At 44.0% G+C, this 18,346-nt stretch overlaps 1 protein-coding gene across 2 annotated transcripts in view; it reads left to right on the top strand.

Moving 5' to 3' along the window:
- GPALPP1 (GPALPP motifs containing 1) overlaps nucleotides 1-17,965 on the top strand; it is a 98,845-nt gene extending 80,880 nt beyond the window's left edge. For both annotated transcript variants that reach the window (XR_014819528.1, XR_014819527.1), the window contains exon 10: nucleotides 17,690-17,965. The gene's annotated coding sequence lies outside the window, so the exon portion shown is untranslated. The remainder of the gene's footprint in view (nucleotides 1-17,689) is intronic.
- Nucleotides 17,966-18,346: the final 381 nt, after the last annotated feature.

The following is an 18,346-nucleotide window of genomic DNA, read 5'->3' as shown; positions in this document are numbered from 1 at the left end:
GGGATCACAAGCCAAGGAATCCGGCAGCCGCCAGAAGGTGCAAGGAGCAAGGACGGGAGCCTCCCCAGCACCTCCGGAGGAAGCGTGACCCCGCTGACCTCTTGCTCTGGGTCACCTGGCCTTCAGAACTGCGGGGGAACACATTTCTATTTGTATAAGCCATCCAGCCTGTGGCCATCTGTCACCGCAGCCCGAGGGGCCACTTCACCCTTCCACAGCCTGGTCTTCATGGAAATCTCCTCGCATCTTTCAAACTCAGCTCGGGTGCTGCTCTCTCTGCCCAGATAGAGGCCGGCCGTCCCTGCCCCCAGGTTGCCCAGCTTCCCCAGTGGCTCTCAGCCTTCTTATGCTGCTTTACCCATCACTCTTGTTTCGTCTTCTGAGGACACCCAGCTATCCTGGGTCATCTCTTTCTGCACAGTTGCACAAATGCCTGAACCCTTCCGGGACCATCTGCTAGGACTCCCAGACCCCTTTTCAGAGGCGTGACTAGAACCTTGGGACCAGTCTTACGTTTATGTGGCCCCCTCTCCCCCTTCACTTGCTCCCGTGGGTTTTGAAGGGAGAGTAAAACAGATTTAGATGTGTTCCCTAAAACAGTACCTAGAGCAAGCCTGCAGATGGGCTCTCTTATCCATCAGTGGCAACCTTTCCTCACCTTCTTCCACTCTTACCATCAGAAATTGGCTCTTGTAGGAGTTCCCTGGTGGCCTATTGGTTAAGGATCTGGCGTTTTACTGCTGTGGCTTGGGTTCAGTCTCTGCTCTAGGAACTTCTTCGTACTGCAGGTGTGGCAAAAAGAAAGAAAGAGAGAGAGAGAGGAAGGAAGGAAAGAAGGAAGGAGGGAGGGAGGAAGAAATTGGCTCTTCTGGCTTCTCTTTACTATGTTGAAACAATTCACGGAATCTGTACAGCTGCCTTCCTGGGAGAAAGGCCAGAACTCATCAACTCACAGAATCTCTAATAAAAGGTTAAGTATGTATTTTGCGGCACAACTAACACAAAAAGAATGGAATTTATGAACTCTAGGAAATGGTACATTCGCTTCCAAAATCCTTTCTACTTGCCTGGCATCTGGGGCTTTACCTCCCTGGGCCTTCCCAGCCCAGGCTTCTTGTCACTGGCTTCTGGAGACTTCCTCTCAAAGTCCTCATCTCATCCGCCAGCTTCAAAGTCTCCACTCTGCAAGGCAGAAGATTCACTTCTGGCTCAGGCTGACTCTGAAATGCAGGCCCAGCAAAGCCAGGAGCCCGGCCTCCCGAGGGAGTGTCTCACACAAACATCCCAGGGCAGAATTATGCCTCCTCACCCCAGGCGGCTAATCCGGGCATCTCATTCCAACATGCAAAGTGCCTTCCTTGATGGGTCAAGTGAAAGGGTTTTTCTCCATCTTCTGAAATGCATATAATATTTTATTTTATTTTTTATGGTTGCACCCATGGCATACGGAAGTTCCCCAGCCAGGGACTGAATCCGAGCCACAGCTGCGGTGTAGATCACAGCTGCAGCAACACTGGGTTATTTCACCCACTGCACCGGGCTGGGGATCCAACCCGCACCTCCACACCTCCCAACCTGAGCTGCTGCAGTGGGATTCTTAACCCATTGTGCCACTGTAGAAATTCACATTTAACTTTTATAATCAGAAAAAATTATGAAAAATTAGATAATGTATGAAAGAGTAGTATCATACCCAGGCTGAAAGATGTGTGAAAGTGTGATCTATTGATAGAATTATGGCATCAGCACACTCTTTTGAGAAGTTTGCCAGGATCTATCAGTGTTTGAATATACTTCCTCTTAGACCTGGAAATCCTCCTTCTAAAATTCTGTGCCATAGAAAAATCTCTCAGAAGTATATCTGGATATACATTCAAGGTGCTGACGTAATAGCAAGTAGCAGAGAGAGATTATATACCAATAAATAAGAAAATAGTTAAATGAATGGCAGTATACTCACAAAAGAACGTCTTGAATGTATATATTTTGACCCGAAAGGATGTTTATGGTCCATTGATGAATGTTTATTTTCCGCCTCTCTGACCTCACTCACACTGCACTCAGGTGTATAGATAGAATGTTATGTCATCATACCCCATAACAAATCTGATCTTGTAAACTTGCGTCATTTGGGGTGGAAAGGATAAAAATTGAATCCAAAATCACAATCTTAGGAGTTCCCGTGGTGGCTCAGAGGTAATGAACCCGACTAGTATCTATGAGGATGCATGTTTGCTCCCTGGCCTCTCTCAGGGGGTTAAGGATCTGGCGTTGCCGTGAGCTGTGATGTAGGTTGCACATGCGGCTCAGATTCCACGTTGCTGTGGCTGTGGTGTAGGCCAGAGTTCCCTGGTGGCTCCGCAGGTTAAGGATCCAGCATTGTCACTGCTATGTGAGGGTTCCGTCTCTGGCCCAGGAAACTCCATGTGCTGTGAGTGCGGCCAAAAAATAAATAAATGAAATAAATAAACACAAATGCAGATCTCATCAGATGGCTCCTTTGTACAGCAAACCTTAACACCTCCTCACTGCCCTTAGGAGAAAGGCACACCCCTGAACACCACCGGGAAGCCCTGGCCCATCTCACTTCTTACTGTCCCTCCTGCCTCAACCTTGGCCCTTCTTGCAGTTCCTGGAACATGTAAGGTTTTGGTACCTGCCATCCTTCTGCAGCCCCTTCCCCTTGTTAATTCCTGTTCTTCCTCCAGATTTTTTACTCGGGTTCCCTTTCCTTGATCTCCTTCACATCCTCAATTCCCCTGATGCCAGGCCATGGTTTCTCTCTCTTCAAAGCCCTTATCGCAGTTGGAACTTCACGTGTGGCATGTGCAGTGCCTGAAACATAATCTGATGCTGAATAAAGATTAGTTTCTCCCTTGACATTCTGACTTCTAATGGAGGCCTGTGTACCAGGTTGGTGCTCCCCGAGGGAATGCATATTATCCTGCCAGCCATTTCCCGCTATAGATTGATAAGTTGAAAGTTGAGTTTGGAAAGCAGCTGGTGAAATTTGGTTAGAATAAGTTGGCTCCCCAAAGCCCGCTTACATATGATACCACAAGGGTGTGTTAGTTTCCTGGGGCCCTTGTGGCAAATCCCCACAAACCTGGATGGCTTAAAACACTAGAAATGCATACTCTCACAGCTCCAGCAGCCAGAAGTCTAAAATCAAGGTGCCACAGGGTAGGCTGCCGCTGTAAACTGGAATGGAACATCCCACCCTGCATGACATTTCTCAGTGTGTTTGTGTCCAAACTTCCCTCTTTTTTTTTTTTTTTTTTTTTTTTTTTTTTTTGTCTTTTCTAGGGCCACACCTGTGGCATATGGAGGTTCCCAGGCTAGGGGTTGAATCAGAGCTATAGTTGCTGGCCTACACCAGAGCCACAGCCACGGCCACACAGGATCTGAGCCATGTCTGTGACCTACACCACAGCTGACGGCAAAGTCGGATCCTTAACCCACTGAGCTAGGCTAGGGATCGAATCCACATCCTCCCAGATACTAGTCATATTCATTTCCACTGCGCCACAACTCCCCAGAATGACCTTCACTTTAATTTGACTAATCACATCTGCGAAGACTTTACTTCCAAATAAGGTCACATTCCGAGGTTCTGGGTGAATTTGGGGGGATGCTATTCAACCTGGTACAAATGTCCAAAAGTCATCATTAAATAGGTCTCATTTTTAGGTTTTTTAGCCTGTTTACAATGAAAGGAGTGATAAAGGATTCCTTTCTCTAGGGCCAGAACACATGAGATAATAGGAGATAAAAGAGACATGAAATAAATCTCAAACCAAACTGCAGCCTCCTTTAAATGTAACAGCCTTACATTTAGCTGATAGGAAAGAAAGTTTGTAAAACCTGAACCTTGTTCGGTGTTTGTTCTCCTGCGTCACGGCTGTCCATTCACCGCCACTACAGTCAGGTCTATGATGTGATGTTACTCCATTGTGTTCCATTAGCTTATCTGGTCTAACTCTCACTTACTGCCACTGTGATATGAAAAAGAAAACACTGAAAGAAAAAAAATTTGTGGGAGTTCCCGCCATGGCGCAGCGGAAACAAATCTGACGAGAAACCATGAGGTTGCAGGTTCGATCCCAGGCCTCGCTCAGTGGGTTAAGAATCCGGCGTTGCTGTGAGCTGTGGTGTAGATCAAAGACAGTGCTGGGATCCCACGTTGCTGTGGCTGTGGCGTAGGCCAGCAGCTGTAGCTCTGATTTGACTCTTAGCTTGGGAACCTCCATATACTGCAGGTGCAGCCCTAAAAAGCAAAAAAAAAAAAAAAAAAACTTGAAAAATAAATCAAAAGAAAAAAGGGGTTCCCACTGTGGCATAGTGGATTAAAGATCCAGCATTGCTGCAGGTCGTGGCTGCAGTTTGGATTTGATCCCCAGCCCAGGAATGTCCATATGCCCAGGATGTAGCCAAAAAGAAAAAGAAAAAAGACCTTCAGACTACAGATTTCTCTACCTTTGTGTGAGTCTAGTATTCGTTATCTAATTCCTTGATGCTTGAGTTTCCCTCTTGTCTGCTTTAGATGTAATTTTTATAGCAAATATACATGTATTTAGTACTTCATATTAGATCAATGATGAGGTGATTTTTTTGTTTTTTTTTTTTTAACCAAAACCCTGGGAGTAGGTACTTTCTTACTGGCATTGAAAAAGAAAATCAGGAGTTCCCGTCGTGGCGCAGTGGTTAACGAATCCGACTAGGAACCATGAGGTTGCGGGTTTGGTCCCTGCCCTTGCTCAGTGGGTTAACGATCCGGCGTTGCCGTGAGTTGTGGTGTAGGTTGCAGATGCGGCTCGGATCCCGCGTTGCTGTGGCTCTGGCGTAGGCCGGTGGCTACAGCTCCGATTGGACCCCTAGCCTGGGAACCTCCATATGCCGCGGGAGCGGCCCAAAGAAATAGCAAAAAGACAAAAAAAAAAAAAAAGAAAGAAAAAGAAAATCAGGAGTTTCTGTCATGGCACAGCAGAAACAAATCCGACTAGGAACCATGAGGTTGCTGGTTCAATCCCTGGCCTTGCTCAGTGGGTTAAGGATCTGGCGTTGCTGCGGCTGTGGTGTAGGCCGGCAGCTACAGCTCCAATTAGACCCCTACGCTGGGAACCTCCATATGCCATGGGTGTGGCCCTTAAAAAAAAAAAAAAAAAAAGAGGAAAAAGAGAAAATCAAAGCACAGAGAGGCGATGTACCTGAACAGCCAGGTCTCGAGTCACCTGTCCTGGTCCACAGTGGTGAGGGCGCTCACTGCTGCCCTAAGAGTGACCTCTGCGCCCTCAGAACATCAGCCAAATGTTTCTTCTTGACAGACTTCCAGGGTCAACATTAAAGACTGGTGCTTTCTTTTCTTTTTTTTTTTTTTCTTTCAGGGCCTCACTGCAGCATATGGAAGTTCCCAGGATAGGGGTAGAATCGGAGCTACAGCTGCCAGTCTGCACCACCAGAGCCACACAGGATCTGAGATGCATCTGTGACCTGCACCACAGCTCATGGGAACGCAGGATCCTTAATGCACTGAGCAAGGCCAGAGATCCGGCCTGCATCCTCCTGGATACTAGTCAGGTTTGTTACCGCTGAGTCACAACAGGAACTTCCAGACTGGTGCTTTCTTACCATGCTACTTCTTACCATTCGACCTTGGAAATCCTTTAGGTTGGAAAGACAGAGGACGTAGCAACCAGTTACAAATGTCAGATTCTGGAATGAATCTTGGTATGGACAAATGAACTCTAAAGAGTATTTCTGGAGCAATCAGGGGAAACTGAATGTGGACTAGATGTTTGATAATACTAAATTATTATTAATGTTATGGTGCTAATGTTATTTCAGCCACCTAGCAAAGTAGGAAATCAAACTTTTACCCCTGCATCCTGGAATAAACAAACAAATTATTTTAAAGCAACATTTTGAAGTTCTAAAAAGTTCTAAAAATCAAAACAATTTGCTATTTATGCTTAGGGTGTTAGAGAAGAGGCAATTTTTATTTCTATTTAAAAGACTTCCGTGTTTGAATTCTTTGCAACATACGAGTTTTATATATTATAAGATATGTAATATAAATATATTATATATATATATCTTAAACTATTCCATGAAGAAACATCCAGATATCCAAATTTGAGAGACATTTTAAAAATAACTGGCTTGGCGTTCCCGTCGTGGCGCAGTGGTTAACGAATCCGACTAGGAACCATGAGGTTGCGGGTTCGGTCCCTGCCCCTGCTCAGTGGGTTAACGATCCGGCGTTGCCGTGAGCTGTGGTGTAGGTTGCAGATGCGGCTCGGATCCTGCGTTGCTGTGGCTCTGGCGTAGGCTGGTGGCTACAGCTCCGATTGGACCCCTAGCCTGGGAACCTCCATATGCCGCGGGAGCGGCCCAAGAAATAGCAAAAAGACAAAAAAAATACGAAATAAAAATTAAAAAAAAAATAATAACTGGCTTGTCGGAGCTCCTGTCATGGCTCAGCAGAAATGAATCTGACTAGTATCCGTGAAGATGAAGTTTCCATCCCTGGCCTGGCGTAGGCCAGTGGCTATAGCTCTGATTAGACCCCTAGCCTGAGAACCTCCATATGTCTCGGGTGTGGCCCTAAAAAGACAAAACAAAAAAACAAAAAACACCCAACAGGTGGTTCATAGCCTGCTTCTCTCTCCCATAGTCTTCATTCCAAGTCAACATTTCATTTGGGCATCTAATCAGGGAAGCCAAAATATATCTAGAACCTAGCTGCAAAGGATTCTGGGAATGTCATTTTAGTTTCTCAGGCTTCCGGTGCAGGTAGCCTGCCAGCAGGTGGTTGGAATTGGTGTGGAGAGTCAGTATCTGCAACAGTCCACAACTGCAGCTACTCAGCCTCTCAACTTTCTCATATTTAAATTTCTGAACAACAGAATATCTGCTTAATCTAAATCTCTCCCCTCCTCCCTGAGATGGGAAGCCCAAAGTCACAAAAGTCCCTGTATCTCTTTCTAAAGTAACTTTATTCTCCTTCTAGATTAATCACATTCTATCTTAATATCCTGTAACCTGTGGACTAAATTAAAATTTAACCAGAGGAGTTCCCGTCATGGCTCAGTGGTTAACGAATCTGACTAGGAACCATGAGGTTGGGGGTTCGGTCCCTGGCCTTGCTCAGTGGGTTAAGGATCCAGCGTTGCCGTGAGCTGTGGTGTAGGTTGTAGACGTGGCTCAGATCCTGCGTTGCTGTGACTGGTGTAGACCGGTGGCTATAGCTCCGATTAAACCCCTAGCCTGGGAACCTCCATATGCTGTGGGAGCGGCCCCAGAAATGGCAAAAAGACATAATAAAATAAAATAAAATAAAATAAAATTTAACCAGAACCAAAACGCATATAAAATAACAAGGCAAATTGGCAGGGGGGAGGGAGTGGGGCAGGGCAGATGAGGAGAAACCATGTTAATACTTGTAAAATAAATACCTGACCGATAGAGTCAACAGATACACAGACTGGCTGAATGCTTGGTGGCCACAAACAAATATTTTGACAAAGGTCAGATCAAAGCTGAATATAGCCATCCTAGGATGGACCGCTGCGATTTAAGAATCTCAAATGTTATCAAAATGTTTAAATTAGTATTATAATTTTTAATGGCCTCCTTAAAAGTTCTTACAATGCAGAATAGCGTGCTCTCATGGTCACCATACTGCACAGTAGGAATCCTAAGTCATCACTGCTTTCAGCTGAAGCTGGAAGAGTAGCAAGACTTCTCTTCTAGCTCTGCCAACAGTCTTTTGGCTTTGGGGGATGGTACCACTGCAGTATAAAGCTTTCCTTCTTCTCTAAGAATAATTGACCAAAGTAAAGACTTATTTTTAACTCCCCATCTTGAAGATCAGCAAATCAAGCTAATTCACTTTCTCTGCAGCAGTCTCACACCCTGAAGCCCAGTGCACTGCTTGGAAGTGCTTTCTGCATGTTTTCCGAGGTAGAAAACATGTGTGCTTCCATTTCTAGTATTTTCAAATGCCTTTCAGCCATAGTCACTTCAGAAAATTTTGAAAAAAATAATAATAATTTTGTCCTCAAATCTTGGAAGTAGAAAATTTTCAGAGGACAATATAATTCATTTGACTAATGAGAACAAAACATGTTTTGGAAACTTCAGTTTTCTCCACCCACTTTCTTTTCTTCTTCCTACCTTTCCTGTTCTTTATTATGCATGGATCACAAATAATTGTCACAATCCCTGTGATTTTGGAGGGGGTTTTGCATGTGAAATTTTGAGGTGGCAGTGTTGATAAATTAAAATTCAGGGCATTCCCATTGTGGTTCAGTGGGTTAAGAACGCAGCTAGTATCCATGAGAATGTGGGTTCAATCCCTGGCCTCGATCAGTGGGTTAAGAATCCAGTGTTGCTGTGAGCTGTGGTGTAGGTCGCAGACGTAACTCAGATCTGGCATTGCTGGGGCTGTGGCACAGGCCTGCAGCTGCAGCTCTGATTTGACCCCTAGCCGAGGAACTTCCATATGCCACAGATGTGGCCCTAAACAGAAAGAAAGAAAGAAAGAAAGAAAGAAAGAAAGAGAGAAAGAAAGAAAGAAAAATAATTAATTAAAATTAAAATTCAGTCTGAATTCCCTGGTGGCTCAGTGGGTTAAGGATCTGGTCTTGTCACTGCTGTGGCTCCATTTGTAGCTGTGGCACGGGTTTGATCGCTGGCTCGGGAACTTAAACGTGCTGAGGGCAAGGCCAAAAAAGAAAAAAATTTAAAATTCAGCCTCACGCACATGTAAAGAAATCTCTAATAGAACTTAAAAAAAAAAAAAAAAAAAAAGACCTAAACTTGATTAAATACGAAAACGTTAGTGTTACCGGCCAGAACCCAAACTGGATTTCGGTTTGGCTACTTGCTGCTCAGAAGGCCAACATTTGAGAGACAAGCTGTTGGTAAAACAAGGAGAAGTTGCTTTATTCAAGAAGCTGGGGAGTTCCTGTCATGGCTCAGAGGTTAATGAACCCGACTGGCATCCAGGAGGATGCAGGTTCAATCCCTGACTTCGCTCAGTGGGTTAAGGATCCAGTGTTACCCTGAGCTGTGGAGTAGGTCAAAGACATGGCTCGGATCCTGCATTTCTATGGCAGGCACATGCAGCTCCTATTGGACCCCTAACCTGGGAACTTCCATATGCTGCAGGTGCAGCCCTAAAAAGACGAAAAAGAAGAAAAGAAGCTGGCAGCCTGGGAAGATGGTGGACTTGTGTCCCCCCAAACCATCCCCCTTGTTAGGGGAGTTTCAGCCAGCTACAGGCCAGGGGGCTACCTGTAGAACAAACACAGTTAGGTCTATAATCATCACAAAACTGGTTGTGCGTTGATCTGGTTAATGTTATCCTGATGATTTTATGTGCAATGAATCTTCTGTTCCAGGGTCAGTTTGCTCTTATTTTCTTGATGCTGGTTCCTGGAATTGTCCACAGATTCAGTATTGCTTAAGCTTATGTCATGGCTTCAGTCTGGTCATCATGCAGTTAACTCTTTTCTTTTGGTGGCAGTTTTAGTACCTGCAAAACAACTCAGGACTGTGCATCAGGTCTTCTTATCTCTGTCCTTTGGGGAGAAACTAAAGATTCTGTGACTGCTATATGGCTGATCTGTTGTTTAAATGATTACCAGTTCTCCAGGCCCAACTGCTGTCTTTTGTTACTGTACATTCATATTCTTCCAATCTTTAACTCTTAAGCTAGCTTTTTGTGATTCATGGGAAGCCTGGGAGGCTAAAGCTTTTCTACAAACAAGAGGCAGGTGGAGGACCTGAGGGGAGAGTCCTGTCCCAGGAAGGCCCCATAGAATCCTCCTCAGTGACAATATAAACCCTTAAAGGAAATGCATCTGCCTACCATTATGCTTCAGCCCGTTGTAAAGGGGAACAAGAAGACAGGGGAGTAAAGACAACCCCAAGACAGAAGACAGTGCGGCAGACGCAGTAGTGAGAGATGGTCAACATCCATCCCTGGGGAACTACATTTGGGAAAGCACCGAGGTCTGAGCTTGCATTTAAGATTAAGTGCATCCTTTCCTTTTTTTTTTTTTTTTTCCCTTTTAGGGTCACAGCCAAGTCATATGGAGGTTCCCAGGCTAGGGCTTGAATTGGAGCTGCAGCTACCAGCCTACGCCACAGCCACGGCAACACGGGATCTGAGCTGCATCTGCGACCTACATCACAGCTCATGGCAACGCACGATCTTTAATCCAGTGAGCAAGGCCAGGACTCGAACCTGCATCCTCATGGTTACCAGCCGGATTCAGGAACTCCCCAAGTGCATCCTTAAATTTAGAGCCTGAACACCTTGCTTACCTCAGCTTAGATTGGTACTTCCGCGTTTCCATTAGTACACACACAGCAAGGATGTAAGTTGAGACTCTGGTCTTCTGTAGGTCTTGGTGCAGTGGGGCAAGATGACCTTACAGCAGAGGCTGCGGGTGTGATACTGGGAAAGGGAGTGGAATAAAGGACCGGGATTCAGGGAATAGGAAGGGAGATTGAGCCAGTGCTCCCAAGAGCTTTTTGTTCCCTCTTGAATTTCTCCCTCTAGTAGCCCTTCATCCTCCTCTTCCAATGTGGACTAGTCTCTCAAGCCCCATGCAGAGCTGTCCTTGGGTGACTTTTAACACCTGCTCTCCTGTGTTGGGTCCCTTCCTACCTGAGCTCGTGTGTTTCCTCTTAATGGTATATTACTAGACAATTCTGGAGAATGCCCTCTAGTAGCTTCCTGAAAAGAAGATGCATGGGAGGTTACTCTGAAACTTTACATGGCTGAAATGTAAAGATGGCTACGGTTTATTTCATCATCAAATCTTAACTGATAATTTGGCAAGGAATAGAACTATTCATTAAAATTGTATCCTTATAGAATATTGAAGGCAATGCTTCATTATCGTCTGTCTCCAATACAGTTGTTGAGAAGCCCTAAAACATGTTTATTTCTGATATTTTATTGTGTCAGGTTCTCTATCTCCTGCCTATCCCCAGATCTCTTAAATTTTTTTTTTTAAGTTTACTCTTGGAGTTCCCTTTGTGGCTCAGTGGTTAATGAATCTGACTAGCATCCATGAGGGTGCAGGTTCAATCCCTGGCCTCACTCAGTGAGTTAAGGATCCAGCTTTGCTGTGAGCTCTGGTGTAGGACCCGGACGAGGCTTGGATCCCATGTTGCTGTGGCTGTGGGGTATGCCGGCTGCTGCAGCTCTGATTAGACCCCTAGCCTGGGAACCACCATATGCTGTGGATGTGGCCCTCAAAAGACAAAAAAAAAAAAAAAAAGAATCAGACTGCAGTGGCTCAGGTCCCTGTGGAGGTGCAGGTTTGATCCCTAGCCTGGCACAGTGGGTTAAAGGATCCAGTGTTGCTGCAGCTGAGGCTGAGATTCAATCCCTGGCCAGGGAACTTCCATATGCTGTGAGTCTAGATATTAAAAAAAAAAAAATGGGGCACTAAAAATTTGATTGACTTCCTCTGCTTTTGGCCACAGTAGAATAACGGTGACCAGATTTATTCTTCCACTTGAAACAAAACGAAAGAAAGATATATAAAACGATGTTTATCAGACATTCACCATTCAGGCAGCACTGGACAATGATTCCTGAGAACAGGAAAAATATGTAACATAAGCCCTACAAATGCCCCAGCTTATTGGGTTTAGCAAGATTTCGAAATACAAGTTCAATACCAAAAAAAAAAAAAAAAAGAATTGTTTTTATATGTACTAGCTATGTGCAGAAGTTGAAATTTTAAAACAGTACAGTTTATGCTCATGTCATGAATACGAAATACTTAAATTTGTCAATGGGTGTGCAAGACCTGTATATTGAAAACTCAGAACACTGGTGAGAGAAATTAAAGACATAAATAAATGGAGAAATATACTATGTTCGTTGATCAGAAGACTCAATATTATGAAGAAGGCAGTTACTTTCAAACGGATTTGTAAAGTCAATGAAACCTCAGTCAAAATCCCAGCAGGTGTTTTTGCAGAAATTGGCAAGCTGTTTCTAAAGTTCAGATGGAAGTGCAAAGAGCCTAGAATAACCAAAGCAATTCTATAAAAGAACAAAGACGAGGACTTACAGTACCTGATCTTAAGCTTACAATAAACTACAGTTATCAAAACAGTGAGCTATTAAAGATTTACCTATTTGGAGTTCCCGTCATGGCACAGCGGTTAACGAATCTGACTAGGAACCATGAAATTGCAGGTTCCATCCCTGGCCTTGCTCAGTGGGTTAAGGATCCAGCGTTGCTATGAGCTTTGGTGTAGGTTGCAGACGCGGCTCAGATCCCGAGTTGCTGTGGCTCTGGCGTAGGCCAGTGGCTATAGCTCTGATTAGACCCCTAGCCTGGGAATCTCCATATGCCGTGAGTAGAAAAGGCAAAAAGACAATAAATAAATAAAGATTTACCTATGGGTCAAAGGAACAGAATAGAAATATGGTCATTTATGACATATAGATCAATTGATTTTTTTTTTTTTTTGGTCTTTTTAAGGCCCCACCAGCAGCATATAGAGGTTCCCAGGCTAGGGGTCAAATCAGAGCTGTAGCTGCTGGCCTATATCACAGCCACAGCAATGCCAGATCTAAGCCATGTCTTCGACCTACACCACAGCTCATGGAAATGCCAGGCCTTTAGCCCACAGGGATGGAACCTGCGTCCTCATAGATGCTAGTCAAATTTGTTTCCACTAAGCCTTGACAGGAACTCCAGGTCAATTGATTTTTGACAAAGTTATCAAAGCAATTCAATGAGCAATAGGTAATCTCAGTTAATTATCCTGGAAACATCGGATTGTCATATGCAAAAGAAGAAGGAAGAAGTTGTTTTACTCTTACCTAATATCATAAATAAGAACTGATCAAAAATTTACCATATGCCTAATGTAAAGTTAAAACTATAAAGTTTCCAAAAGGAAACATAAGAGAAACTCTTAAAAATCTTGCATAGGCAAAGATTTCTTGAGACTAAAATTATCAACTATAAGAGAAAAATCTGTCTAGTTGGACTTCATCTAAATTAATGACTTTTGCTCTTCAAAAGACACTATTAAGAAAGTGAAAAAGCAAAAAAAAAAAAAAAAAAAAAAAAAAGCAAAAAAAAAGGAGTTCCCGTCGTGGCGCAGTGGTTAACGAATCCGACTAGGAACCACGAGGTTGTGGGTTCGATCCCTGGCCTCGCTCCATGGGTTAAGGCTCTGGCATTGCCGTGAGCTGTGGTGCAGGTCGCAGATGTGACTCGGATCTGGCATGGCTGTGGCTATGGTGTAGGCTGGAGGCTACAGCTCCAATTAGACCCCTAGCCTGGGAATCTCCATATGCCGCGGGAGCTGCCAAAGAAATAGCAAAAAGACAAAAAAAAAAGAAGAAAGTGAAAAAGCAAGCTATAGAGTGAAAGATAAAATTCACAAAACACGTACCTCACAAAGGATTTGTATGCCAAGAACTCTCCCAACTCAGTAACACAAGACAAAAAAAAACAACAAAAAACCGAGTTGAAAAATGGGTACGATATTTGAACAGACACTTAACAAAAGATGATATATGGATGATGAATAAGAACATGAGCAATGCTCAACACTATTAGTCATCAGGAAAACGCAGATTAAAACCACAATGAGGAGTTCCTGTTGTGGCTCAGCATGAAGGAATCTGACTAGTATCCATGAGGATGCAGGTTCAATCCCTGGCCTTGCTTGGTGGGTTAAAGATCTGGCGTTGCCATGAGCTGTGGTGTAGATTGCAGATGCAGCTCGGATCCTGAGTTGCTGTGGTTGCGGGGTAGTCCAGTGGCTGCAGCTCAGATTCAACCCCTAGCCTGGGAACCTCCATGTGCTGTAGGCACGGCCCTGAAAAGATAAAAAAAAACCCACAGTGAAATACCATTACACACCCACTAGCATGGCTTTAAGTATAAAGGCTATCATGCCAAAAGTCACAAGGATGTAGATCGATTAGAACTCTCAAACGATGTTGATAGGAATACAAGATGAAATAAGCATTTTGAAAACAGCTTGATAGTTTCTTAAAAAGTTAAACATATACCCACAATATGGCCCAGTCACTCCAGCCTTGGTATTTACCCGACAGAAATGAATGCATCTGTTCACACAAAGACTTGTACACGAATGTTCATAGCACTCTATTTCTATTATTCCAAATGTATACATACTGTGTGATTCCACATACTTAAAATTCTGTGGTGCAACGAGATCGACACTGTCTCTGCAGTGGCAGGGGTGTGGGTTTACTCCCCGGCCTGGCACAGTGGGTTAAGGATGCAACATTGCTGCAGCTGTGGCGTAGGTCAGCCCTGGCGGGGGAACTCCATATGCCGAGGGGTGGCCAAAAATAATAATTTAAAAATAAATAGGAGGAGTTCCCGTTGTGGCGCAGTGGTTAACAAATCCGACTAGGAACCATGAGGTTGAGGGTTCGATCCCTGGCCTCGCTCAGTGGGTTAAGGATCGATCCAGCGTTGCCATGAGCTGTTGTGCAGGTTGCAGACGTCGCTCAGATCCCATGTTGCTGTGGCTCTGGCGTAGCTGGTGGCTACAGCTCCAATTAGACCCCTAGCCTGGGAATCTCCATATGCTGCGGGAGTGGCCCAAGAAATGGCAAAAAAAAAAAAAAAAAAAAAAAAAAAAAAAAAGACAAAAATAAAAAATAAATAAAATTCTAGAAAGTGCAAATTAATCTGTAGGTACAGAAAGCAGGTTAATTTTGCCTGGGCCCTGAGGGGAAAGGGGGAAGGGGAGAGGGAGGGCCCGGAGCACAAAGGAACAAGAGAAAACATTTTGAGGTGATCGAAAATGTTTATTATCTTGGTTTTACAAGTGCCTACATAGGAAAAAACTGTACACTTAAATATGTGCACTGTATTGTCTGTTAATTATAAAACTTGAAAAAAAGAAAGTTGGCTTCTTTGTGTCAACCTTTGATTCAGAGGCTCGCTGTGTTGAACTGTCTCTAGGGTTTTCCCTCCTGAAGAGGAATACTCATTATTACTTGTACCCAGGCTCATTCCAAATTTATTAATGTTTCAATAATTAATGTCCCTTGTATTCACAGACTACTTACACAAATAATAAATCAAAGTCATAATTTTGCAAATGAGTTTTCTCCAAACATTCAAACATCAATTACAAATTTAGTCAATTAAATTGTCTGCAAGTCTAATTCTTTAGATTTCTTTAAATGTAGTAATTACTTTCAAGGCAAGGAAAATATTTAGATAATAGCTCCATGATTACAAAACTGATCAGAATACTCCTAATAAACAGGATGAAGGAGTACTGTTTATCTCAGAGCCCAACAGTGAAGATCTGGAGAGAGGCAAAATAGTAGCCAACATTCAATTCACAAATCACTTTGTTTTTTTGTTTGTTTGTTTTTGTCTTTTTAGGCCCACACCCTCGGCATATGGAGGTTCCCAGGCTAGGGATCGAGTCAGAGCTGCAGCTGCCAGCCTGCACCACAGCCACAGCAACACAGGATCCGAGCCTGTCTATGACCTATGCCACAGCTCACAGCAAGGCCGGATCCTTAACCCACTGATGGAGGCCAGGGATCGAACCCAAGTCCTCATGGTTCCTAGTTGGATTCGTTTCTGCTGCGCCACGGTGGGAACTCCCACACTTCTAATCTAAACTAATATTCTTAGTTTATCACTCTAAGACACTCGAATTCCTCCAGCATATAATTCAAGACAGCTAATACGGAAGTTCATGCTGGCACCTGTGACTCCATTGTGAAGTACTTAACATGTCTTAACGGGGCTTAAATACTGTAAGTTTCGCACGACATGAGTAGGAATCATAAACGCAAAAGAAATCACATCATAAGAAGTATTAAAACTATGGATTGAAATCCATTTTTTCATTATAACGATGTTTATGTATCTGTCTCCATACCTATGGCCTGCTTCTTATTTCTGTTTCTTCCTAGGCGCACAGTTTTAATTCCTGAACCCAGAGAAGCGAGGTTTATTCTCAGCCAAGCTTGTCTGAGCTTCAGGTTGAACACTGACATTTCAGGACTAGAAACCAATGCCTGGATGATTTGCTCTCGGTCCCTCACCCCATCATCTAGGTCCTTTACTGGCCATTACACCAGGAATTTTGTAATAATTTGTCCTAACCAAAGAGAAAGAATTTGATTTCTTCAACCCTAGTTTTGTTTTTGTTGTTGGAACTGCTCGTCCGGAACATCTCTAGAACACAGTCTAAATAGCCTGTTTCACCACGTCTTGTTTTGCAACATGGCCTGATTTGGCTTGCTAAAATCTGAAGCCTTTGATCAAGCTGTTTCATCAGAAGTCGTAGAAGCAGAAAGTAGAACAGTTGTTGCCTGGGACTCAGGGGAAGGAGATGCCGGGAGTCGGTTAATGGCAGCACGTTTCAGTCATGCTTGATGAAAAATTCTAACGATCTGCTGTATCCCTGTGTGCCTATAGTTAACAGCACTGCACTGGACACTACAATTTTTGTTGAGAGGGTAAATTTTAAAATGTTACAGAGTTCCCATCGTGGCACAGAGGAAACGAATCCAGCTAGAAACCGTGAGCTTGCAGGTTCGATCCCTGGCCTTGCTCAGTGGGTTAAGAATCTGGCATTGCTGTGGCTGTGGTATAGGCTGGCAGCTGTAGCTCTGATTCATCTCCTAGCCTGGGAACCTCCATACACCACGGGTGTGGCCCTAAAAAGCAAAAGAAACAAATATATAAAAATAAAAAATGTTAGCCTGTGGGAGTTCCTGTCACAGTTCAGTGGTTAACAAACCTGACTCATATCCATGAGGACGCAGGTTTGATTCCGCTCAGTAGGTTAAGGATCTGGTGTTACCATGAGCTGTGGTGCAGGCTGCAGACACGGCTCGGATCCCGCATTGCTGTGGCTCTGGTGTAGGCCAGCAGCTGCAGCTCCAGTTCAACCCCTAACCTGGAAACTTCCACATGCCTAGGGGTGGTGCTAAAAAGACAAAAAAAAAAAAAAAAGTGTTTTTTTCCCTTTTTCCAGAAAGGGCACCCTGCCTGGGTGGTACACAGGTGCTAGTGTTCTAGAAGCAGGGCCATCTCCTGGGGGTTTCATCCCTCCGCCTGCCCACTTCCCCCAAATCCCCATGCTTTCTGTCCAGATCCTCACTTTCCCCTTCGGCTGAGCCTAGTGTCCCCTGATCCCGAGTCTCTCTTCTTTCAGTTTCTTTAGCAAGTAGGTCCTGTCTCCATAGTAGAGAGAGCAGGAAGGGCTGAGTGCTGGTAAGATGGGTGGAGGAGACCATCTGCAGAGGTGCCCACCTGGATGGGCAACCGGTTTTGAACAAATTTCAAGGATGTCCGCCTGCCTGTCATCTCTCCGCAGGACCTGATGTCTTTTAGGCAAATCACTCACGTTTCGTGGGTGTATACGGCCAACACTGTCAGATAGCTACCTGACATCCAGGACGCCTTTGTTCTTTGCCAATAGGACATCAGTTCCCTTTAAGACAACCATGTGCCCAGCAGCAGGTGACATATTTTCCCAGCCTCCCTTGTAGCCACAGGGACCAAACAGAACCATTTTTGGGTAGGCAGCAGGAAAGACTTAGGAAAATGTTTGTTTTCCTAAGAAAAAAGGATGGATGTGACTCTCACAAGGCTTCTCCTTCATCCATTTCTTCTTGATGCAGACAAGTTACCTGGAGCCGCAGGGATCAGCTTGGGACCACGAGGCAGAGGAAAGTCAACAAGCTAAAGATTGCTGAGTGGAAAGATAGAGCCTGGCATGGGTGAACCAATGCTGGAAACCATGTTCTCTGTGCCACCTGTGATATGCGAAAAATAAACCCTGGATACTGAAGCGTCTGCTTGTTACATGTTCCATTACTTGCAGCTGAACACATTCCTCGGTGATGAGACGTCTCTTTCCCCAAGCGCTTGGATGGGACCTTTCTCCATACTGTTGAGTAAGTCTCCCCTCTTTCATCTATTTTCTAGCTTTCAAAATGGCTCTGTTTGTTGTTATTCTATTCTTTAAATATTTAAAAATAGAATATATACATATTTAAATATATTTATATACAGGCAGCAGCCTTTTAGTGGGAATTTGAAGGAAGAAGAAATAGGAAGTAAACTTGTAGTTATCACTTCCAGTGTTTGACTGGAAATCCTTCTACAACCTTATGCTCCTAGCCTTCTTCACTGGTCCACATCCTAGCTTGAGAAATCTTTCTATATTGTAAATCTTACCATGAGGTTCATCTGCTTAAATCCACTTGTTTTTATTACATAAGAGTAACAGTACATAAGACCTGGAGATAATTATACTAAGACAGAGAAAGACAAAT

The sequence above is a fragment of the Sus scrofa genome, chromosome 11 (assembly GCF_054392235.1).
Source record: "Sus scrofa isolate SSC_HxYL_T2T_F1_AM1 chromosome 11, Sscrofa_HxYL_maternal_Yorkshire_Landrace_v2.0, whole genome shotgun sequence".
NCBI lineage: Eukaryota > Metazoa > Chordata > Mammalia > Artiodactyla > Suidae > Sus > Sus scrofa.
The sequence above is the reverse complement of the archived record's forward strand: the minus strand, read 5'-3'. Positions and strand labels throughout refer to the sequence as shown.